The 25,756-nt window shown below is 44.5% G+C and overlaps 1 protein-coding gene across 6 annotated transcripts in view; it reads right to left on the bottom strand.

Moving 5' to 3' along the window:
* ITSN2 (intersectin 2) overlaps positions 1–25,170 on the bottom strand; it is a 272,629-nt gene extending 247,459 nt beyond the window's left edge. For 4 of the 6 annotated variants that reach the window (XM_073625291.1, XM_073625295.1, XM_073625289.1 and 1 more), the window contains exon 1: positions 25,081–25,170. The gene's annotated coding sequence lies outside the window, so the exon portion shown is untranslated. The remainder of the gene's footprint in view (positions 1–25,080) is intronic. The other 2 variants (XM_073625297.1, XM_073625293.1) reach the window with 2 other exon arrangements.
* Positions 25,171–25,756: the final 586 nt, after the last annotated feature.

The raw sequence follows: 25,756 nt of genomic DNA, 5'->3' as shown, positions 1-25,756 counted from the left end.
TGCAAAGAACCCACCCAGGCTGTCTGTAGAAAACTACAGGAGGGGGCAGAGACAAGACCAGTCACCCGACACAAGGAGAGAGAGAGAGCAGTGACGAGAGAGATAGCAGTGACAAGAGAGAGAGAGAGAGAGAGAGAGAGAGCAGTGACCAGTGACAAGAGAGAGAGAGAGAGAGAGCAGTGACGAGAGAGAGAGAGAGAGCAGTGACAAGAGAGAGAGAGAGAGAGAGCAGTGACAAGAGAGAGAGAGAGCAGTGACGAGAGAGAGAGCAGTGACGAGAGAGAGAGAGAGAGAGAGCAGTGACAAGAGAGAGAGAGAGAGAGAGAGAGAGAGAGAGAGCAGTGACAAGAGAGAGAGCAGTGACGAGAGAGAGAGAGAGAGAGAGAGAGCAGTGACGAGAGAGAGAGAGAGAGAGAGAGAGAGAGAGAGAGAGAGCAGTGACGAGAGAGAGAGAGAGAGAGAGAGAGAGAGAGAGAGAGAGCAGTGACGAGAGAGAGAGAGAGAGAGAGAGAGAGAGAGAGAGAGAGCAGTGACGAGAGAGAGAGAGAGAGAGAGAGAGAGAGAGAGCAGTGACGAGAGAGAGAGAGAGAGAGAGAGAGAGAGAGAGAGAGCAGTGACGAGAGAGAGAGAGAGAGAGAGAGAGAGAGAGCAGTGACGAGAGAGAGAGAGAGAGCAGTGACGAGAGAGAGAGAGAGAGAGAGCAGTGACGAGAGAGAGAGAGAGAGAGCAGTGACGAGAGAGAGAGAGAGAGCAGTGACGAGAGAGAGAGAGAGAGAGAGAGAGAGAGAGAGAGCAGTGACGAGAGAGAGAGAGAGAGAGAGAGAGAGCAGTGACGAGAGAGAGAGAGAGAGAGAGCAGTGACGAGAGAGAGAGAGAGAGAGAGAGCAGTGACGAGAGAGAGAGAGAGAGAGAGAGAGAGAGAGAGAGAGAGAGCAGTGACGAGAGAGAGAGAGAGAGCAGTGACAAGAGAGAGAGCAGTGACAAGAGAGAGAGAGAGAGAGCAGTGACGAGAGAGAGAGAGAGAGAGAGAGAGAGAGAGAGAGAGAGAGAGAGAGAGAGAGAGAGAGCAGTGACAAGAGAGAGAGAGAGAGAGAGAGAGAGAGAGAGCAGTGACAAGAGAGAGAGAGAGAGAGAGAGAGAGAGAGAGAGAGCAGTGACGAGAGAGAGAGAGAGAGAGAGAGAGAGAGAGAGAGAGAGAGAGAGCAGTGACAAGAGAGAGAGAGAGAGAGAGAGAGAGAGAGAGAGCAGTGACAAGAGAGAGAGAGCAGTGACGAGAGAGAGAGAGAGAGAGAGAGCAGTGACGAGAGAGAGAGAGAGAGAGAGAGCAGTGACGAGAGAGAGAGAGAGAGAGAGAGCAGTGACGAGAGAGAGAGAGAGAGAGAGAGAGAGCAGTGACGAGAGAGAGAGAGAGAGAGAGAGAGAGCAGTGACGAGAGAGAGAGAGAGAGAGAGAGAGCAGTGACGAGAGAGAGAGAGAGAGAGAGCAGTGACGAGAGAGAGAGAGAGAGCAGTGACGAGAGAGAGAGAGAGAGCAGTGACGAGAGAGAGAGAGAGAGCAGTGACGAGAGAGAGAGAGAGAGCAGTGACGAGAGAGAGAGAGAGAGCAGTGACGAGAGAGAGAGAGAGAGCAGTGACGAGAGAGAGAGAGAGAGCAGTGACGAGAGAGAGAGAGAGAGCAGTGACGAGAGAGAGAGAGAGAGCAGTGACGAGAGAGAGAGAGAGAGAGCAGTGACGAGAGAGAGAGAGAGAGAGCAGTGACGAGAGAGAGAGAGAGAGCAGTGACGAGAGAGAGAGAGAGAGCAGTGACGAGAGAGAGAGAGAGCAGTGACGAGAGAGAGAGAGAGCAGTGACGAGAGAGAGAGAGAGAGCAGTGACGAGAGAGAAGTGACGAGAGAGAGAGAGCAGTGACGAGAGAGAGAGAGCAGTGACGAGAGAGAGAGAGCAGTGACGAGAGAGAGAGAGCAGTGACGAGAGAGAGAGAGCAGTGACGAGAGAGAGAGAGAGAGACAGCAGTGATGAGAGAGACAGCAGTGACGAGAGAGAGAGAGAAGTGACGAGAGAGAGAGAGAAGTGACGAGAGAGAGAGAGAAGCGACGAGAGAGAGAGAACCAGTCACCCGACACAGAAAGAGCAGCGGCCAGTTTCACACCAGACTACTGCACAGATCTGGAATACATAGTGCCTTAAAAAAGTATCCATACCCCTCAAAATGTTCCACATTGTCATGTTACAACCAAAAATGTAAATGTATTTTATTGGGATTTTAAGTGATAGACCAACACAAAGTGGCACATAATTGTAAAGTGGAAGGAAAATGATAAATGGTTTTCAAAATGTTTTACAAATAAATATCTGAAAAAAGTGTGGCGTGCATTTGTATTCAGCCCCCTTTACTCTGATACCCCCAACTAAAATCCAGTGGAACCAATTGCCTTCAGCAGTTACTTAACCACTTCAATACCAGGCACTTAGACACCTTCCCGCCCAGACCAATTTTCAGCTTTCAGCGCTGTCGCAATTTGAATGACAATTGCGCGGTCATGCTACACTGTATCCAAACAAATTTTTTATCATTTTGTTCCCACAAATAGAGCTTTCTTTTGGTGGTATTTGATCACCTCTGCGGTTTTTATTTTTTGCGCAACAAATAAAAAAAGACCGAAAATTTTGAAAAAAAACAAGTTTTTCTTTGTTTCTGTTAAATTTTTTTTGTAAATAAGTACGTTTTCTTCTTCAATGACGGGCACTGATATGGCTGCACTGACGGGCACTGACTGGCACTGATACGGCGGCACTGATGGGCACCGATGAGGTGGCACCAATGAGGTGGCACTGATGAGGTGGCACTGACGGGCACTGATGATGGGCACTGATAGGCGGCACTGATGGGCACTGATAGGTGGCACTGGTAAGCGGCACTGATGGGCACTCATAGGTGGCACAGATGGGCACTTATAGGTGGCATTGATGGGCACTCATAGGTGGCATTGATGGGCACTCATAGGTGGCATTGATGGGCACTCATAGGTGGCACTGATAGTTGGCACAGATGGGCATGGATGGGCACTGATGGGCACGGATGGGCACTGACAGGTGGCATGAATGGACACTGATGGGTGGCACTGACGGCACTGGTTGTTTGCAGTGATGCCCCTAAGGGTGGCATTGTTGGGCATCACTGCAACATAATTGTGCCAATCAGTGCCCATTTGTGGGCACTGATTGGGCACATGTGGATGGCCATGGGGTACATACCTGGCCATCCACATGTTGCCCCTTCCCTGGTGGTCCTAGTGGCAATCCCTGGTGGTCCAGTGTGGTGATCTGAGGGGGGGCTGCGCTGATAAACAATCAGCACAGACCCCCCCTGCCAGGAGAGCCGCCGATCGGCTCTCCTCTAATCGCGTCTGTCAGACGCGAGTGAGGAAGAGCCGATCAACGGCTCTTCCTATTGACAGCGTGATCAGCCGTGATTGGACTCGGCTGATCACGTGGTAAAGAGCCTCCGCTGGAGGCTTTTTACCAAGATCAGTGTAGCGGTGTGTCAGACTGACACACCGCTCCACCGATCGCCGCGATGCGCGCCCCCGGGGGCGCGCTGCGGCATGTTATCCTGCTGGACGTCATATGATGTCCAGTCAGGATAACACAACCACTTCCCGGACGTCAATCCGCTATAGGGCGGGCGGGAAGTGGTTAATTAGTAAATAGCGTGTAATTTAATCTCAGTATAAAATACAGCTGTTCTGTGAAGTCCTCAGAGGTTTATTAGAGAACCTTAGAGAACAAATAGCATCGTGAAGGCCAAGGAACACACCAGACAGGTCAAGAAAAAAAGTTGGAGAAGTTTAAAGCAGGGTTAGTTATAAAAAAATATCCCACGCTTTGAACATCTCACAGAGCACTGTTCCATCCATCATCTGGAAATGGAAAGAGTATGGCACAAATGGAAAACCAAGACATGGCCGTCCATGGCTGGGCAAAGAGAGCATTAATCAGAGAAGCAGTAACTCTGGAGGAGCTGCAGAGATCCACAGCTCAAATGGGAGAATCTGTCCACAGGACAACTATTAATCGTGCACACCACAAATCTGATCTTTATGGAAGCGTGGCAAGAAGAAAGCCATTATTGAAGAAAGCCATAAGAAGTCCCATTTGCAAGAAGCCATGTGGGGGACAGAGCAAACATGTGGAAGAAGGTTCTCTGGTCAGAGGAGGCGAAAATTTAACATTTGGCCTAAAAGCAAAACACTATGTGTGGTGGAAAACTAATACTGCACATCACCCTGAACACACCATACCCTCCGTGAAACATGGTGGTTGCAGCATCATGTTGTGGGGATGCTTTTCTTCAGCAGGGATAGGGAAGCTGGTCAGAGTTGATGTGAAGATGGATGGAGCCAAATACAGGGCAAATCTTAGAAGAAAACCTGTTAAAAGTCTGCAAGAGACTTGAGACTAGGGTCGGAGGTTCACCTTCCAGCAGGACAACGACCCTAAACATACAGTGTTGGGAAGCACTGCGCGTTAAGCCCACTATGGACTGTTCCATAGGAGCCGTTTCTGCACATGTTGAGAAGCACAACACAGTGAGACCATTATGGACTGTTCCATAGGAGCTGTTTCTGCACATGTGGAAAAACACAACACGTTAAGACACTTAAGGACTGTTCTATAGGTACTGGTTCAGAAACACATGTTGGGGAGAAAACAGTTATGGACTGTTCAATAGGAGCCATGTCTGAAGAAAGGTGGTATGCGCCCTTTAGGCACAAAGCGGCATATGTTGGAATTTACCGTGAATTAATATCACATTTCTGGATTGTCTACATATGTTTCCTGTTGCCAAGCTCAGCCAGGTAAACTCAGTTGGAATGAAACACATCAAAGCTTTGTAATCAGAACAATGGTTTGGCTCAAGCCCACCTGCTGTGACATGTGTGATTACAGGCTTAAAAAGAATAAGAGCTAGCTGAGAAGGCACAGGGCTAATGGAGCTGCCCCTCGTGGACAATACAGCATGCTTCCTGGAGAATGGGCAGACATTTGAAGGAATACCTCTCAGCAATATCTATTGGATGAAAGGCAAATGGGGGTGGCTATGAGTAGGCGTGTATATTTGAATGAAAGGAGCACACACACAGGCGGTTCTTTCTCTCTGCCCCTTGCTCTCTCTGCTGATGTTGGTCTGTGCAAGCCTCATGTGGTTCGGCCATCTTGAGGCCTTGCTCTGGGTGCTGGGTTCAGCCTAAACTCCATGCAGCAATGAGCTCTCGCTTTTCAACATCTTGAGACTGACCAACCAAGGATGTGATAAGTATATTCTTGTATTACATGTTTGATTGTTGTTATATGTTGTAGAGATATGCTGTTTAGTATATTGTGTTCTGACTGTAAGCTATGTAGCATTGTAATGCCTTTTAATACTTTTACGTTGGTTTCCTAATTCCCTGGGAAATAAACAAGATATTGTTTTTACTGGCAGCACCGTGTGTTTGGTTTCATAGCTAACCTGGTATTATTGTGATATTAACAATAACATGTGCTCAGAGTTTAATAGACTAATTATATGGACTAGATAAAATAATACACAGATATAATATTAAATATTATATTGATTACATCATACAGCCAGAGCTACAATGGAATGGTTTGGATTCAAGTATATTCACGTGTTAGAATGGCCCAGTCAAAGTCCAGACCTAAATCCAATTGAGAATCTGTGGCAAGACTTGAAAATTGTTGTTCACAGATCCAATCTGACAGAACTTGAGCTATTTTGCAAAGAAGAATGGGCAAAAATGTCACTCTCTAGATGTGCAAAGCTGGTAGAGACATTCCCAAAAAGACTTGCAGCTGTAATTGCAGTGAAAGGCGGTTCTGACTCAGGGGCTGAATACAAATGCTTTTTCAAGGCACGGTAAAGCACACGAAGATTCAAGGACGAATACACTTGGCTCTTGTTTTTAAACAATTTTGCTTATCCCGGAGTTCAGCTTTAACTCATTTTTCCTCCACGGGTTTTTTGTGATCTTTGTTCAGCACTGAACAGCATGAGACAGTCTCATTAAATAAGTGACCCTTGCTATTTTAGTCCAAGGTTTGCTTCAACGTGATCAGCTAAATATTGGGATACAAGAGCTCTCAGCAGAATATTTCTATTCATTTTTATGTCCTGTACTTTCCAAGTAAAGCAGAATATTGTTCCTGAACAATGGCATAAGTACATAAGCCTATAGCAGAGTGTGGCTCTGGGCTAGGACCGCACTCACACACTCTTCCAACCAGACAGAACAATGGCAATGAATGGGCCAAGCCTGCTCTAGGCACTCCATCTCTGAATGCGGTAAATAACCTCACTATGCTTTGTACCAGCAGCATCATTATACTACTGGGACAAACAGAACAATGGCAGAATAAATGGCATACCTTGTATGTACTTAAACACTAGTTGTGTTAAAAAAAGGGGCAGCACAGTGGTTTAGTGGTTCTGCCTTGCAGCACTAGGGTCTCCTAGTTCTGATGCAGGTCAAGATACCATCCACATGGAGTTTGCATGTTCTTCCTGTGTGGGCTTCCTTCAGGTACTCTGGGTTGCTCCCACACTCGAAAAAACATGCTGGGAGTTTAACTGGGTTCTGTATAAATTAGTATGTGTATGTGAGATAGGGACTTAAAGTGAAATTAAAGGCTTTTTTTTAACAAACAGGTTAACTTACCTGCTCTGTGCAGTGGTTTTGCACAGAGGAGCCACAAACCTCCTCTTCTAGAGTCACTCGTTGGCGTTCTTAGCCCCTCCTTCCCATGGAGTGCCCCCAGAGCAAGCAATGGGGGAACCCAAGCAGTCTCGTTCACGAATATTCACACACAGAGCCATGGCTCGGCCCGCCCCCTTTTTCTCCTCATTGGACAGAGTCAATAGCTCCCCATGCTGTCTCAGCCAATGAGGAGAGAGACTCCCCGGAGAGCTGACACACTAGTGTACATCACTGGAGGAAGATCGGACTAAGGCAAGTATTAGGGCGGGCTGGGGGCTGCTGCACAGAGAAGGTTTTTTACCTTCATGCATAAAGGTAAAGAACCTTGAGCCTTTACAACCACTTTAAAAGCAGTTAAAAAAGGCATTTTTAAAAAATGAAATATATAGGTTTATACTTATCTGCCCTGTGCAATGAAGTCCTCCTCTTCTGGGGGTCCCCTGCCGTCACTGTATGCTCCTTCTTTTGTGTGCACCTCCTATAGTAAGCTGTGTGCTATGGGGACAATCATGCAGGTGTGCTCCCAAGCCGGGCTGTGTGCATCCATAGACACACCGCAAGTCTCGGCCCTACCCCCTCTTCACAGGATTTGGCAGTGATTAATTGCTAGTAAAATGTTGGAGAAAAATGATTCTTGTGAAAAAAATACAGCAAAAGAAGGCCTTGCTGACCTCAGAAAAAAAAAAAAAAAAAAAAAATGATATCATTATACAGAAGTAATAAAGTTATTGCCAAATCCGTAAAGCTTTCTGGGATTATTTACAACTCAAAATGGGCTAAAAGGGGTTTAAAAGTTCAGGCCCCCAAAATATGAGGAAATTCAGTAAAGCCTAGTCTGCATTATTTGGACACACGGGACTAGAATTAGCAGATCACAGCTGTCAAGTAGAAAAGCTTATCTACCAAACAAGGTCAAGGGAAAGCAACAGTGTATACAAACGACGCCATTCTGAATACAGCGCCATAGGTACAGGCATACTGCACAGAGTAAAGGCTTGGACATACTAGAAGAAAGTCAGGTGAAATTTTTCGCCTGAGGAACAATCGTACGATTTTCTGACAGTGTGTACACAACTTTCGAAAATTTCCAAAAGGGACAAACTCCAAAAAGTTTCACGTATGGGAACAGAATAAACAACTTTCGTTTAATGTGTACCTTTTTCGGACGAGAAGAATAAGTGATTAAAGACTACGCATGATTAGAAACAATACACACAAAAAAAAAGCCTTTGTCCGACGAGAATGTTCACATTATTTCCTTCCTCAGTTCCGGCTTGCTGTGAAACGAGGAAGATCTGACCCGTTCGCTTTTCGTTCGATTTTCGTATAGTGTGTACTTCACTACATTATCCACTTCAGCCCCGGAAGGATTTACCCCCTTAAATGACCAGGCCACTTTTTGCGATACGGCACTGCGTTGCTTTAACTGACAGTTGCGCGGTCGTGCGACGTTGTACCCAAACAAAATTGACGTCCTTTTTTTCCCACAAAATAGAGCTTTCTTTTCGTGATATTTGATCATCTCTATGGTTTTTATTTTTTTGCGCTATAAACAAAAAATGAGTGACATTTTTGAAAAAAAAAAATAAAATTTTTTGCTTTTTGCTATAATACATATTAAAAAATAAATAAAATGTATTCATCAGTTTAGGCCGATATATATTCTTCTAAATATTTTTGGTTAAAAAAATAATAAAATAGAAAATCGCAATAGGCGTATATGAATATATTCATAATTGCGCAAAACTTATCACGTCTACAAACTATGAGAAAGATTTAGGGACTTCGTTTTTTTTTTTTATTGTTTTAACTGGTAATGGCGGCGATCTGCGATTTTTAGCGAGGCTGCGATACTGCGGCGGACAAATCTGACCCCAAAATACACTTTTTGGGGACCAGTGACATTACATTGATCAATGTATAAATGACACTGGCAGGGAAGGGGTTAACAGCAGGGGGCGATCAAGGGGTTAAGTGTTACTTCAGCATGTTCTAACTGTAGGGGGATGGGCTGGCAGGGACATGACAGAGATCTCTGTCATGTCATCTGTCAGAATGGGGATCCCCCTTGTTTACAAAGGCAGATCCCTGTTCTGCCTCTGTATACCGCGATTGCGAGTCGCCGGCGAATATCGAGTCCGCCCGACCCACGGGCGCGCTCCCTACAGCTACGACGATTTGCGCAGGAGAGCCGACCTGCCGCCGTATAATGACCGTGGCTGCTTGGCAAGTGGTTATACAGCTGACCATACATTATACAATTTTCCTTTAGTTTTACCAAAAACCATATGTGGTCAAACCTAAATAACACTTTCAATGTTTATCCAATCAGGCAGCCCCTTGCACTACATAATTGAAGGTAAATCTATAGGAAGTTGTACAGAAATTGTACAAGAAAAATGTATAATGTATGACCAGGTTAAAGCGGAGCTCCAGGCAAAAATTGATCTCCTTTGTAAACATAAGCAGACCCCACCCCCAGCCCTCTCTGGACAGGCAAGTGTCCTTATATTTAAAAAGTCAGCAGCTACAGTATTTGCAGCTGCTGACTTTTTTTTTTTTTTTTTTTTTATTCAGGATCCGATCGATCTTGGTGTGAATCTGTCCAACCTGTGTCCACTCCAATTAGACGTGCACCAAATAAAAACTTTGGTGCTGAAACTGAAAAATCAGGATGCACTTGGTCGAAACTGAAAATGACAGTAGGTGATCTCCCACAAATGTGTGGATGCGGGAATCTGTGTCACTGTGTTCAGAAAGTGGTGAGACCAACCAAGAAGACATTTTCCAGCAGGGTGGGTGTACATAAGTCGAATGGTAGATTGACTTCTGTACAACCACAGTACCCATAGATCGAAATTCAGCCAGTCCCTGCTGAACCAGACAAATTTTGATCCATCTATGGGCAGCTTTACAAACCAGATATAGGGAGATATCTATAGATAGAGATGATATAAGATAGAGATGATAAAGATAGAGATGATAGAGATGATAAAGATAGAGATGATAGAGATGATAAAGATAGAGATGATAGAGATGATAAAGATAGAGATGATAGAGATGATAAAGATAGAGATGATAGAGATGATAAAGATAGAGATGATAGAGATGATAAAGATAGAGATGATAGAGATGATAAAGATAGAGATGATAAAGATAGAGATGATAAAGATAGAGATGATAGAGATGATAAAGATAGAGATGATAGAGATGATAGAGATGATAAAGATAGAGATGATAGAGATGATAAAGATAGAGATGATAGAGATGATAGAGATGATAAAGATAGAGATGATAAAGATAGAGATGATAAAGATAGAGATGATAAAGATAGAGATGATAAAGATAGAGATGATAAAGATAGAGATGATAGAGATAATAGAGATGATAAAGATAGAGATGATAAAGATAGAGATGATAAAGATAGAGATGATAGAGATAGAGATGATAAAGATAGAGATGATAAAGATAGAGATGATAAAGATAGAGATGATAAAGATAGAGATGATAAAGATAGAGATGATAAAGATAGAGATGATAAAGATAGAGATGATAGAGATAATAGAGATGATAAAGATAGAGATGATAAAGATAGAGATGATAAAGATAGAGATGATAAAGATAGAGATGATAGAGATAGAGATGATAGAGATGATAAAGATAGAGATGATAGAGATGATAGAGATGATAAAGATAGAGATGATAGAGATGATAAAGATAGAGATGATAGAGATGATAGAGATGATAGAGATGATAGAGATGATAGAGATGATAGAGATGATAAAGATAGAGATGATAAAGATAGAGATGATAAAGATAGAGATGATAAAGATAGAGATGATAAAGATAGAGATGATAAAGATAGAGATGATAAAGATAGAGATGATAAAGATAGAGATGATAAAGATAGAGATGATAAAGATAGAGATGATAGAGATAATAGAGATGATAAAGATAGAGATGATAAAGATAGAGATGATAAAGATAGAGATGATAAAGATAGAGATGATAGAGATAGAGATGATAAAGATAGAGATGATAAAGATAGAGATGATAAAGATAGAGATGATAAAGATAGAGATGATAAAGATAGAGATGATAAAGATAGAGATGATAAAGATAGAGATGATAAAGATAGAGATGATAGAGATAGAGATGATAGAGATAGAGATAATAGAGATGATAAAGATAGAGATGATAAAGATAGAGATGATAAAGATAGAGATGATAAAGATAGAGATGATAGAGATAGAGATGATAGAGATAGAGATGATAGAGATAGAGATGATAGAGATAGAGATGATAGAGATGGAGATGATAGAGATGATAGAGATAGAGATGATAGAGATAGAGATGATAGAGATAGAGATGATAGAGATAGAGATGATAGAGATAATAGAGATGATAAAGATAGAGATGATAGAGATAGAGATGATAGAGATAGAGATGATAGAGATAGAGATGATAGAGATAGAGATGATAGAGATAGAGATGATAGAGATAGAGATGATAGAGATGGAGATGATAGAGATGGAGATGATAGAGATGATAGAGATAGAGATGATAGAGATGATAAAGATAATAAAGATAGAGATGATAAAGATAGAGATGATAGAGATGATAAAGATAGAGATGATAAAGATAGAGATGATAAAAGATAGAGATGATAGAGATAGAGATGATAGAGATAGATAGATATATCCACACACACACACACACATACACCATAACAAGTTTTATTTGCTCGATGCGTTTTTTTTGTTTGTCTTTTTTTTTCCCTAAGCAGAAATAGGCTCAACCTGCCAGAAAACTAGTGAGCCGATAATTTCCTGAGCTCTATGCCTGTGCTATACATGTATCCTTACCAGCCACTTTATTAGGTACACCTTACTAGTACCAGGTTGGACCCCCTTTTGCCTTCAGAACTGCCTTAATTCTTTGTGGCAGAGATTCAACAACGTGTTGGAAACATTCCTCAGAGATTTTGGTCCATATTGATATGATGGCATCACGCAGTTGCTGCAGATTTGTCGGCTGCACATCCATGATACGAATCTCCCATTCCACCACATCCCAAAGGTGCTCTATTGGATTGAGATCTGGTGACTGTGGAGGCCATTGGAGTACAGTGATCTCATTGTCGAGTTCCAGAAACCAGTGGTGAGATGATTTGAGCTTTGTGACATGGTGCATTATCCTGCTGGAAGGAGCCATCAGAAGATGGTACACTGTAGTCATAAAGGGATGGACATGGTCAGCAACAATACTCAGGTAGGCCGTGGTGTTTAAATGATGATCAATTGGTAGTAAGGGGCCCAAAGTGTGCCAAGAAAATATCCCCCACACCATTACACCACCAGCCTGAACTGTTGATACAAGGCAGGATGGATCCATGATTTCATGTTGTTTATACCAGATTCTGACCCCACCATCTGAATGTCACAGCTAAAATCGAGACATATCAGGCCAGGCAACATTTTTCCAATCTTACATTGTCCAATTCTGGTGAGCCTGTGTGAATTGTAGCCTCTGTGTCCTGTTCTTAGCTGACAGGAGTGGCACCCAGTGCGGTCTTGTGCCGCTGTAGCCCATCTGCTTCAAGGTCCAATGTGTTGTGTGCTCAGAGATGGTATTCTGCATACCTTGGTTGTAACGAGTGGTTATGTGAGTTACTGTTGCCTTTCTATCATCTGGAACCAGTCTGCCCATTCTCCTTTGAACTCTGACATCAATAAGGCATTTTCGCCCACACAACTGCCGCTCACTGGATATTTTCTCTGTTGGACCATTCTCTGTAAACCCTAGAGATGGTTGTGTGTGAAAATCCCAGTAGATCAGCAGGTGAAATACTCAGGTCAGCCCGTCTGGCACCAACTACCACGCCCCGATTCACTTAAATGCCCTTTCTGATGCTCGGTTTGAACTTCAGCAAGTCGTCTTCTCCACGTCTAGATGCCTAAATGCATTGAGCTGCTGCCATGTGATTAGCAATTTGCGCTACCAAGCAAGTGTACCTAATAAAAGTGACCAAGAAGTATATCAGTTCCATTGTTTCCAGCCCTCTCTGTGGCTCACACTTCCTCCCATGTAATAGAAAAAGAGGAGAGGGCCAGGTGTTCTGTAGTACACAATACTTATTGTTCTGAGATGACAATGCCACTCCTCCATCGATACAGAACATGAGTGAGCGTTGTCACCCTAGGACAGGATGTGTGTTACTGGTAGGATCACCAGGTCAAAAGAAAAAAAAAGATAAAAAAAACACAAAACAAAAGCAGCAACCACATGTAGGAACTGGTAAGATGCAATAGATTTCATTTATGATCTTGGATTTAGATACACCAACCCTTCACAGTAAAGAAAATTATATCAGCCCAGCTTTCTCACACACACACAGGGGGCGCAGTGATAGATCACACACACACAGGGGGCGCAGTGATAGATCACACACACACAGGGGGCGCAGTGATAGATCACACACACACAGGGGGCGCAGTGATAGATCACACACACACACACGGGGCGAAGTGATAGATCACACACACGGGGCGAAGTGACAGATCACACACACACACACGGGGCGAAGTGATAGATCACACACACACACGGGGCGCAGTGATAGATCACACACACACACACACACACACACACACACACACGGGGCGCAGTGATAGATCACTCACACACACACGGGGCGCAGTGATAGATCACTCACACACACACGGGGCGCAGTGATAGATCACTCACACACACACGGGGCGCAGTGATAGATCACTCACACACACACGGGGCGCAGTGATAGATCACTCACACACACACGGGGCGCAGTGATAGATCACTCACACACACACGGGGCGCAGTGATAGATCACTCACACACACACGGGGCGCAGTGATAGATCACTCACACACACGGGGCGCAGTGATAGATCACTCACACACACGGGGCGCAGTGATAGATCACTCACACACACGGGGCGCAGTGCCAGATCACACACACACACGGGGCGCAGTGACAGATCACACACACACACACGGGGCGCAGTGATAGATCACTCACACACACGGGGCGCAGTGATAGATCACAGACACACGGGGCGCAGTGATAGATCACTCACACACACACGGGGCGCAGTGATAGATCACACACACACACACGGGGCGCAGTGATAGATCACACACACACACAGGGCGCAGTGATAGATCACACACACACGGGGCGCAGTGATAGATCACTCACACACACGGGGAGCAGTGATAGATCACTCACACACACGGGGAGCAGTGATAGATCACTCACACACACGGGGCGCAGTGATAGATCACTCACACACACGGGGCGCAGTGATAGATCATACACACACACACGGGGCGCAGTGATCGATCACACACGGGGCGCAGTGATCGATCACACACGGGGGGCAGTGATCGATCACACACGGGGGGCAGTGATCGATCACACACGGGGGGCAGTGATCGATCACACACACACACACGGGGCGCAGTGATCGATCACACACACACACGGGGCGCAGTGATCGATCACACACGGGGCGCAGTGATCGATCACACACGGGGCGCAGTGATCGATCACACACGGGGCGCAGTGATCGATCACACACGGGGCGCAGTGATCGATCACACACGGGGCGCAGTGATCGATCACACACACACACACGGGGCGCAGTGATCGATCACACACACGGGGCGCAGTGATCGATCACACACTGGGCGCAGTGATCCATCGGGGCCCCTGGAATAGAAAGCACAGCACAGTTGGAATGTGTTGCCTTTGTAACTTTGTCATGTATTTCTGTAGCAATCACCACTACATACAAAGAATGACTCATGTGCTCTAATTACACCAAGCTTCTGCTCACTCCTGTTATAACCTGTAAAAACACATATATCATTATAGAAGAGCGTCTTATTATTTCTGGATCCCCTATGACCCTCATTCTCCCAGACTTTACTTTCACCAACTCCAATTCTCTGCTGTTTAGATAATAATATTAGAACCAGGAAAGGTACACATCAATGAAAGATGAAATGGAAAGCTGGAGAAGTATACAGGGAGTGCAACCTGAGAAGTTCTTGTGTGTCCATCCAGGTGTTGCTGTAAGGCAGGGATATGCAATTAGCAGACCTCCAGCTGTTGCAAAACTACAAGTCCCATCATGCCTCTGACTCTGGGTGTCAGGCTTGTGGCTGTCAGAGTCTTGCTATGCCTCATGGGACTTGTAGTTCTCGAACAGCTGGAGGTCCGCTAATTGCATATCCCTGCTGTAAGGTAACAATCCTCATCATTGCCTTCTGTCTGATCTAGTGGTCCGGGACCCCCTGCTTTTGATACAGGACAGCTATTCCTAAACACACCCACGGCAGCCTCCTTGCTGTCTTACATACAGCCACCAATCAAAGAGAGGGAATTAAAGTGTAAGTGGACTGTGTGCGACAGGCTGGGTTTTGCAGCCAATATGTTGAAGCTCTATAGTTGCTGATATCCTCATCTTGTAAAACACAAGACTGCTCCTCTGAGCACAATTCAGCCTTGCACTAGATCATCCTATAAATTACATTTAGACTTAGGGCCGATTCACACCACATAAACACAGTCCAGACGCGTTTCTGTATGCGTGTTTTTGACGCCTTCCTGTTACCCCCCGAGACCCTGCCCCATGATGTCATAGAAGGTGAGATCTCAAGGGGCTGAATTTGTCATCGTAGGGGCAGAGCCAGGAAAGAAAGAGTCCTGGACGGCCTTACACCACTGTAATCATCTTTATTGAAAATTTAAAATCCAATACAGTCACTCCATGTACAAAAGAAACAGTGAGAAGCATCTAATGCGTTTCACACCATATGTTGGTGCTTAGTCATAGCTAGGATTAAGCACCAACACATGGTGTGAAATGCGTTAGCTGCTTCTCCCTGTTTTCTTTTGTACATGAAGTGACTGTATTGGATTTTAAATCAATAAAGATGCCTACAGTGGTGTAAGGCCGTCCAGGTTTTTTTCTTTCCTTCCAAGTTTGCGCAGAGCCAGAACCTGCGAGTTCACAATAGGGCGGGTGTTTCCAGAGCCACCCGTGATGTCACTGAGTGATTCAACCCTATGACATCACGGGGTGGGGTCTGAGTGCCATCATGGTGATCCTGCTCCTTTGTTTACTTTAGCGGCGGGGGGCACTGTCATTTAGCAGGTGACAAGCAACGGGAGCGGACATGTTAAAGGGGGCTTCCAGATTCCTATAAGCTAACGCCCCACACCCCCAGCCAGGGTTGTAGGGGGAAGAAGCCCTTGTGCTCATCAACATGGGCAAAGTACCCTCCCCATATTGAGGGCACGTGGCCTTGAATGGTTTGGGGGGGGGGGGGGGGGGACACTCGCTCCGTCTTCCCCCACCCCCTCACTTTCCTGGTCTGCCAGGCTGCTATGGATTTTTTTTTGGGGGGGGGGGGGGGGGGACCCATGCCATGCTTAGTTTTGTTGACTGCATCAGAACACGCTGCACTGGTGTGAACTAGGGCCATTGGAAAACACTGTGCATGCTTTTTGATGCAGATTAAAAAACGCACTGGACTGGATGTGGTATGAACCGGCCCTAAGGGCACGCACGCACACACACACACTGGGTGATCTGTACCATGTCCAAACACATTTACATCCCAAAGTCCAGTACAGTTGACTACTGAGACCACACTGTACCAGGCTCAGGCACATTTTAGTGTGCTAACTGAGCCCGAGCATGGAACCCTCATGGAGCACAGATCACTGTGGTCTGGCTGGCAGAAGTGATGGCATTAGGGATGCTCGTGCCTGGCACAATGCAAGGGCGGGCCAGTGAGGGAGTGGGGCACAGGACAAGACAGCCATGCCCAATGTGAGTACCCGCTAAGTATAGAGTACTACAACCTAGGACAGCAACGTTACCTGGTTCAAGCACTGCTCCTCTATCTGAGCCCAATGCAGCCTTGAACAAGCAAAGGAGAATGAAAAGACTTCCAATCACTAGGAGTAGTTAAAAACTGGGAAACTCCAACCCTGGGAAAAATGTTAAATTATCCCTTGCAGTGGGGCTGTGCCTGCATTGTAATGGTTCTTTGCTAGTTTTGTGGTGAGAGCAGAAGAGTTTTACTTACCCGATTCTCCACTCCCCTGGCATCCAGTGGTGGACTGTCCCTCTGCGTCCTTTGCAAGGCTATGGACCCTGCTTTGGGCTGATGACGTAAGTACCCTAAACCATAGGAGCATAGGGGAGCAGACGCTATGGAGGACCAGTCTAGCAGAGGGCAGGAGAGGAGAATCTAGTAAATCATCTTTTATTGTACCCCCTAGACCAGTGGTTGTCAATTTATGAGGGAAGGGGAGCCACAAATGCGGTCCCTGACATCACCAAAGAGCCACACAGAATGTTTAATATAAGTGATGGTTGAAAGTACTGCCAGAAACTGCAGACCCAAGAGAGGAACGGAGTGTCCTAGAGTGTGGACATGCTACATATTTGGCTGGGGAAATGCTGCAGAAGACAATACAAAAACTGGGAACATGTTATATGAGGCTAGTAGTGCTTAACGTTATTACCCTAATCAATGTTCCCACTAGAGGCTGTTGAGGTCCGAGGGTCGCACATCATATACCAAAGCGCCCATTGTGACGCTCTGCCCACAGGCTTGGCACCAGGGCCCTAGACGTAAACGAGCAATACTGGCAGTGCATGCACAGCCCCACTGCAAGAAATAATAATTTAGTTTCCGGAGTTGGGCTTTAAAATGTAGCTTCAAAAGATTATATAAAAACATGTTTGGCTCCATGCACACTGGTATAAAAAAACATTGCTTCTACAGGAGTTTTGTGTTCTGTATGTAGAAGCAGCTCAATGTTATCCTATGTGTCCATGGACATTAAAACAGGCAAAATTTGAGCTAAATATTTAGAGGCAGGAAAAAAAAAAGTAAAACTATCCTAAACTTCGTACAAAAAACGCTCTATATGAATGTTTTTTACTGCCAAGAGAACAGACGTTTTTTTAAGCCCAGTGTGCATGGAGCCTTAGAAGAACACAGTGAACTTTCTTTACCAAAGCTGCAACGCTTTCCGTATATTTTACTAACCAAATTATATTAGAGACTCTATAAGCTGCAAGTGGGTAAGCATATGCCCTGTATGTATTTTATTTCCCTTGGCCAATAAACGGCATCTTCTTACAGTATAAGTAAATAAACACAGAAAAGTCATGGCAGAAAAGGACCAAGCGCTGCAGGGAGTGCCCACTGGAAGCCTTCAGGCTATCTTAGGGCAGATGGCCTTTGAGAACACATAAAATGTATCTATTAGGCCCAGACACATTTCTGTAAATTGTAAAGCAGCTCAAAAACATAACAAAAAAACAGCTCTAAGGCCAGTCTGCAGCCACGCTGGGCCATCAGGGCCAGTCCGCAGCCACGCTGGGCTATAAGGCCCTTGCCAGGCAAAACTGCCTCAACAGGAGAGCACTGGAAGGCAGAAGAAGGCAAAAGAACCTACTAAAAGACCTAAATCAACAGGGCAAATCAACAGGGCAGGAGAAAAACAGAGGGGTAAAGGAATCCAGGGTACAAGAGAAACGCAGACTCCACCACCACAAAGTTCCGTGTGATACATCTCCAGATGAAGGAAACATAAAAACTATGGACGATGACGGACTGCTTTTTAACCTGGCGATGTATTTCCGATGTAGCCTTTATCTCTCATATGCTGTCCTGGAAGACAACTGGAAATGTAATATATTGCAGCTTACCAGTCCTTAGATGAGGTGGCTGCATTTGTTTTCTTTATTCAGGCTAAGTTCCTCAGCAAGAATAAAAAATTCCTGTTGATCTTATCAGAAATCCAGTGTCCTTGTCACTATCTGTAAGCTTCTTGGGTGATGGACTAATCCCAGCATCCTCCATGTAATGGAAAGGAACAAAGGCAGACATATTTGTAGCCCTGCCTGTGTAATAATCATGGCTCCCTCTACAGATACAGTGAAGGAGTGAGCGTAGCTACCCAAGGGCAGGAAGTGTGTTATTTGCAGGATCACCCAGTGCAAAGAAAGAAAAAAAAAAACAGTAAGAAGGAAAACAAATGCACATACTACATCCAAGGACTAGTGAGCTGCAACATACTAGTATTACATTTTTGTTTCTAGGTTTAGATAAGATAAGGTTTAAACAGGGATCCTCAAGGAGTCCCCAACCCCACATAGTCTCCAATGTCCTGATGAACACATCCAAACAACAGGTTGGCTCTCTGCATACGAGGTTATGGCAAAGAAGCAATCCTCAGAAGGGAAAGGTTCCCAACACCTGAAAATATTGCAACTTCAGCAATTTTTTTTTTATGCATGTGACATTTCATGTATAGAAATCAGGATTTCCGAGCTGCATGCAGGAATGAGCTGTAAGGTAAGAGTTAACTTTACTCTGATCACTCAGGTACGCTCATTCTTACAAACAGGTCTTGCTGATACTACATCTGGAGCACAGTGCGTGTGTCATCCACAGGTCTGACGTGTTCTGCGGCCTATCGGCCAAAGATACACACCCTATCTGTCCAGATCAAGAGACACACAAGATATTCTCTGAGTATATTACACTGCTTGATCCTCTGCATAACCCCCATCAAGGAACAATCACACACATCCACAAAATAATGAAACAAAAGCCACAGCATGCTCAGTCGTGGGGCCCGGAAGTCCTGGCTGACCACCTCATGACTTCTACAGGTTATTATGAGGGAACCCAGTACATCAGTGGTTTCCAGCCTTAGTCCTCAGTACCCACAACAAGCCATGTTTTCAGGTTTTCCTTCACTTTGCAAAGCTGCTTTAAATCAATATCAATGACAGAGCTATTTTATCTAAGGGAAGTTCCCAAAACATGGCCCGTTGGGGATACTCGAGGACTGAGGTTGAGAACCACTGTAGTACATCACGGTGTTATGAAGGCCACATACACATATAGATTACAGGTGGGAACCTTCTAACAACACTGAATGGACCATCAGCTGGATGAGAAATAGAAATCTTATGTAGCTACTCTAAGATGTAACATTGAGCCCTGGTTCACACTGGCGCAATTTGTCATGCGATTTGACAGGTCACATGATCAACACGCACCCTATTGCCGGCAATAGAACTGTTCAAAACACTGCAACTTTGAAAAAAAGGTCCCTGCACTACTTTTTTCCAATTTCATTGCGACTTGCATAGACTTCTGTTACTGTAAATTAAGTTGCAAGCCGCAATGAAATCAGGAGGTGCAAATCGCACTGATCTACGGCTTTGAAATTGTGCAACTTCCCTGGGTATGTCTATTCCATGGAGTAGAAATGCCAGTAAAAGAATACAGGAACTCGATCCTGATACATCTGTTGGATGCAGCGAAGAGTTTGATTCCAAAAAAATGGAAGATGGTAAATGGCCCAAAAATAAGCGAGTGGCTTGAGAGAATAGATGAAGTCTATAGGTTAGAAAATCGCAGATTCTCAGAGGAAGGAGGGAGAGAGGGGTTCCTTAAAAGATGGGAAAATGGAAACTGTTCAAATTGACTAAAGAATATAGTGATGTAATGGTCTAAGGGTCTAGGGGATAGGGGGTAGGGGGGTAGGGAAGGGAACGAGAAGAGAGAAGGTTTAACTTAGGGGAAGGCATGGGAAGGGAGAAGAAGCGGGGTAATGTACTTATTTTGTATTTATAATATGTAATATTATCCCCTGGTGCGATTCCAGGGGTAATAAGGATGCTTTTTTTTTCCCCCTGTATTTGCTATGAAAATTGTGAAAAATAAAGAACAAAAAAAATGCGGTGTATATGCCATACATTATGCTATTCTCCTTCCTTTGTGTGTGTGTGTATATATATATATATAAGAAATTTGCTTAATTCCTCCTGCAGAACTATTGGGTTATGACTGCAGAAGGTTTCCCAGCCATCAGAATACAATGATCACTGCTTGGGGCTATAGCTGCCAACAGCGATTGAACAAAAAAAGAAAAAAAAAAAAAGAAGGAAGAAGAAGGGGGAAGAAGGACAGGCTGGTTGTACTGATGTCAATTTACAGATCGACTTCAGTACAACCAACCTTCCCACACATGGATGAATTTTTGGCTGGTTCCTGCTGAACGGACCAAATTTCGATCCATCTATGGCCAGCTTTACACAGTATTACAACGGTCACTGAAACAATGGAAGGGGAGATCTACACACACAGCAAAAAAAAAAAAAAAAAAAAAAAAAAAAAAAAAACAAAAACTCACAACAGCTGTAATCAATCTTCTTCACAAGTGTCTGGGGCCTAGGATTCTGGAAGGACCTGATACAAGGTTTGACCGGCTGGGAAGTACACCTAGGAGAGCATCCGAGGTCAGAAGTGCTCATTATCATATACAGCAGTGGTCATCAACCCTGTCCTCAGGGCCCACTAACAGGCCAGGTTTGCAAGATAACTGAAATACATTACAGGTGATATCATTCGCTGCTCAGTGATTGCAGTATTCTGGTCTGCATCTCCCCAAGGAGTTTCATCAACATACATTTCTTAGTGAATATAACATCCAGTTCTGCCTCATTTTTCTCCATGTCTTTCTATAGTTTTATGTTATATATCCACACACACGTATGTTTATGCTCACATGCTTAGTGTTCCTTACCTGGAGATACGCATGTTTATATGGACACGGATGTTCGTTTACCATTACATCATTCCACTTCACATTTTTCACGTCTCTATTTATAATACATATCCTCATTTTCACATTCTACACTATATAAATGTATGTTTTATAACAAGTATTTTTATTCCAACACATGTGCACTTTGGTTTAATATCAAACATTAAGCATTTTTCATTTTTTTGATTATATTCAATGGATGTTTCATTAAATGTTTTTGGGTCTTTGCAGATAGCATCTTCCAAACACACACACAATATAATTATATACATTTTTTTTTTTTTTTATGCACATCCACTTTTACACATTTTTTGTTTTTATCTTTTAGAATACTTAGTGGTGCTCTCACATTTAACCACATATGTTATCTATACACTAATCATCCCACTTCACCTACCAACTAACTCTAATTAGAGTCATTTATTCCCAGGTTTGGGTCGCATGTTTATTAGATATCTGTGTGTATATATTGCAGTTAATATTTGTGGTTCTTTAGCTATGAATAAGCACTTTTGAAAGTGTGAAACGCGTCAGATCCTGTGATCCGTTGTTTGCTGCGGTTTGTAATTTTTGGGATTATTACCTCCTTTTTTTTTTAATAACGGCATTTGATTTTGGAGTGCGGCTGTCCAGAATCTTTCCTTCATCCAACTGCATCTCCCCCAAGGTAATACATAAAACCTGGCCTGTTAGTGGGTCCTGAGGACAGGGTTGATGATCACTGATATACAGTACAGAGATTGACCAAGCCGTTGGCCGTTCCTAATGAAGTGCAGATCTGCTGTCCATCAGAGAACTGAACTGCTACAGGAATCTCTTCTGTAATAACACACTAAATACATACAATGTACATGGAGTTGGGCATTCCTGGCACACTCCGGCTGCACCGGAATGGCTGATGCAATCCACCCCACCAGCCAATCAAAACATCTAAAACCCAGAATCCGAGAAGAGCAGAAAGGCTGGCGAGGGATGTGACCACCGCATTGCTGGAAGTGAGTGTTTGAGGGTTTCGTTCCACTTTAACCCTTCACAACAAGCTTTTCTGTGTTGATTCCTCCCCCTCTCTCCATTCTTTGCACATGTAGTACCTTTCCTGGGTGGAACATCCTGCTTTCTGGCCTAGGCTGGGCCCTGCTGCCTCCTGTGATTGGCACACCACATACACTCTATTACCAAAAGTATTGGGACGCATGCCTTTACACGCACATGAACTATTAATGGCACCCCAGTCTTATGCCCCGTACACACGGTCGGATTTTCCGATGGACAATGTCCGATCGGAGCGTGTTGTCGGAAATTCCGACCGTGTGTGGGCTCCATCGGACATTTTCCATCGGATTTTCCGACACACAAAGTTGGAGAGCAGGAGATAAAATTTTCCGACAACAAAATCCGTTGTCGGAAATTCCGATCGTGTGTACACAAATCCGACGGACAAAGTGCCACGCATGCTCAGAATAAATAAAGAGATGAACGCTATTGGCCACTGCCCCGTTTATAGTCCCGACGTACGTGTTTTACGTCACCGTGTTCAGAACGATCGGATTTTCCGACAACTTTGTGTGACCGTGTGTATGCAAGACAAGTTTGAGCCAACATCCGTCGGAAACAATCCTAGGATTTTGTTTTCGGAATGTCCGAACAAAGTCCGACCGTACGTAGGGTTCAATATTGAGTTGGCCCACCATTTGCATCTATAACAGCTTCAATTCTTCTGGAAAGGCTGTCCACAAGGTTTAGAAGGTTGTCTATGGGAATGTTTGACCATTCTTCCAGAAGAGCATTTGTGAGGTCAGGCACTGATGTTGGACAAGAAGGTCTGGCTTGCAGTTTCCGCTCTAATTAATCCCAAAGGTGTTCTATTGGGTTGAGGTCAGGACTCTGTGCAGGCCAATCAAGTTCCTCTACACCAAACTCGCTCATCCATGTCTTTATGGACCTTGCTTTGTGCCCTGATGCGCAGTCATGTTGGAACAGGAAGGGGCCATCCCCAAATTGTTACCACAAAGTTGGGAGCATGAAATTGTCCAAAATGTCTTGGTATGCTGACGCCTTAAGAGTTCCCTTCACTGGAACTAAGGAGCCAACCCCTGAAAAACAACCCAACACCATAATCCCCACTCCACAAAGCAAGGTCCATAAAGACATGGATGAGCAAGTCTGGGGTGGACGAACTTGACTGGCCTGCACAGAGTCCTGACCTAAACCTGATAGAACACCTTTAGGATAAATAAGGGTGGAGACTGTAAGCCAGGCCTTCTTGTCCAACATCAGTGCCTGACCTCACAAATGCTCTTCTGGAAAAATGGTCAAACATTCCCATAGACACACTCCTAAACCTTGTGGACAGCCTTCCCAGAAGAGTTGAAGCTGTTATAGCTGCAAAGGGTGGGCCAACTCAATATTGTACCCTACGGACTAAGACTGGGATGTCATTAGGCCCCATTCACACCATGGCGTTCCGTTTTGCAGGCGGAATTGCTGCAATTCTGCCCGTGATTCAGAAACGCCGTAAATTGCGGGACGCCCCTGCGATCCCTACTATTTGGAATGGCACCAAGTCGTGGCACGATTTTGTTGCGATTGTCCCCAGACGAATCGCGGTAAAAACGCGCAGACAGAATCGCGGGACCCCCAACACCCAAAAGAAGTACAAGAACTTCTTTTGGGCTTCAGGCCTCCTGCGATTCTGTTTGCGCATTTTCACAGTGATAATATCGCAGCAAAATCCCGCCGCGATTTGGTGCCATTAAAATAAGCGAGGTCGCAAGGGCGCATCCCGCAAACCATGTCGTTGCAGAATCGCGGTGAGTCTGCCCGCAAAACAGAACACCACGGTGTGAATGGAACCTTAGGTTCACATCTCCGCATTCCAAATCGCCGCGATTCGCAATAGCGGCTAATCGCAGGACGCCTGTGCGTTGCCCGTCAAATTTTAATAGCACCCCAACGCGTATCGATTTTCCCGTGATTCGTCGGGCGACAATCGTGGTATGTCTTTCGCCCCAAAAGAAGTACATGAGCTTCTTTTGGGCGACGGGCATGCCGCGATTTTCTCCCCCATATGCCAAGATGTGAACGGAGCCTTGAAAGTTCATGTGCGTGTAAAGGCAGGTGTCCCAATACTTTTGGTAATAAACTGTATACGTGTTAACCGGGGGGGGGGGGGTGGGGGGCGAATGCAATTTGGAAGATTGAGCGCACGCATGTCGCCGGTCTTGGTATGTCTGCGCACAAATATCATTGGTCAATACAAAGCCCATACACCAGGAACTACATACATTTATGAGCATGCACAGAAATCCTCCATACATTCTCAAATACCCGGCAGAGACCTGCTGAGCCTTGAAGAGAGAACAGATGTGGGGGTGATGATCCACTTCAAGTCAGACACTGTGGGGAATGGGGGGGAGTTACCAGAATTGGAGCAACTGTGCAGGACAACCAATCAGCTTCCAGGTTTAGCTTGTTCAGCTATACTTTGTAAATAAAAGCTAGAAGCTGATTGGTTGCCATGCACAGAAGCCCACTCCATACAAACACAGTCAGGGGACAGAGCCTGGCATACAGTCACGTGGTAGAGCCTCATATACACACACTATATTCCCCCCTCGTAGTACACAAACCTCCAGGCAGCTCTGCTGTCTCTCCTCTTCCTGCCCCGCACACCTCTACAGTGAGCCCCACAGGACAAACCAGCTCCGAGCGCGCAGCCGTCATACGACGTCACCCGCCCCGCAGCCCAATAGCAAGGTGCTGCTGTGACAGCCAGAGCGGGCGGGCACAGGCAGGTGCAGCGTTGATCTGCAGATGTAAAGATAAGCAAGGGACTGCAGACACACTCGGGCGGGCAGAAGGTTGGAATGACAGGTGGTCAGCGAGGAGGAAGCAGGAAGATAGCAGAGACATCCCCTTACTTACCGTCCTCATCTCCACCTGTACAGGAGGCTGCTACAGGCTGAGAAAAAACATAGCTGTGTTCTCTAATATATTTATATATATATATATATCATTTATTTTTATATATACTGTATATATTATATTTATTTTTATTATATATATCATATTATCAACTATATATACTGTATATATTATATATTTTGATTATATATACTGTATATATTTATTATATATTTATATATATACACTGCATATACTGTATATATTATATTATATATTTTGCTTATATATATATATATACACTGTATTAATTCTATTTCTATTATTATAGTGTGTGAATGTGCCAGAAGCAGTTTGAATTTTTCTATAGTGATTTTGCCAACAGTCACAATACAGCCCCTG

This window comes from Aquarana catesbeiana, linkage group LG04 (assembly GCF_042186555.1).
Source record: "Aquarana catesbeiana isolate 2022-GZ linkage group LG04, ASM4218655v1, whole genome shotgun sequence".
NCBI lineage: Eukaryota > Metazoa > Chordata > Amphibia > Anura > Ranidae > Aquarana > Aquarana catesbeiana.
The sequence above is the reverse complement of the archived record's forward strand: the minus strand, read 5'-3'. Positions and strand labels throughout refer to the sequence as shown.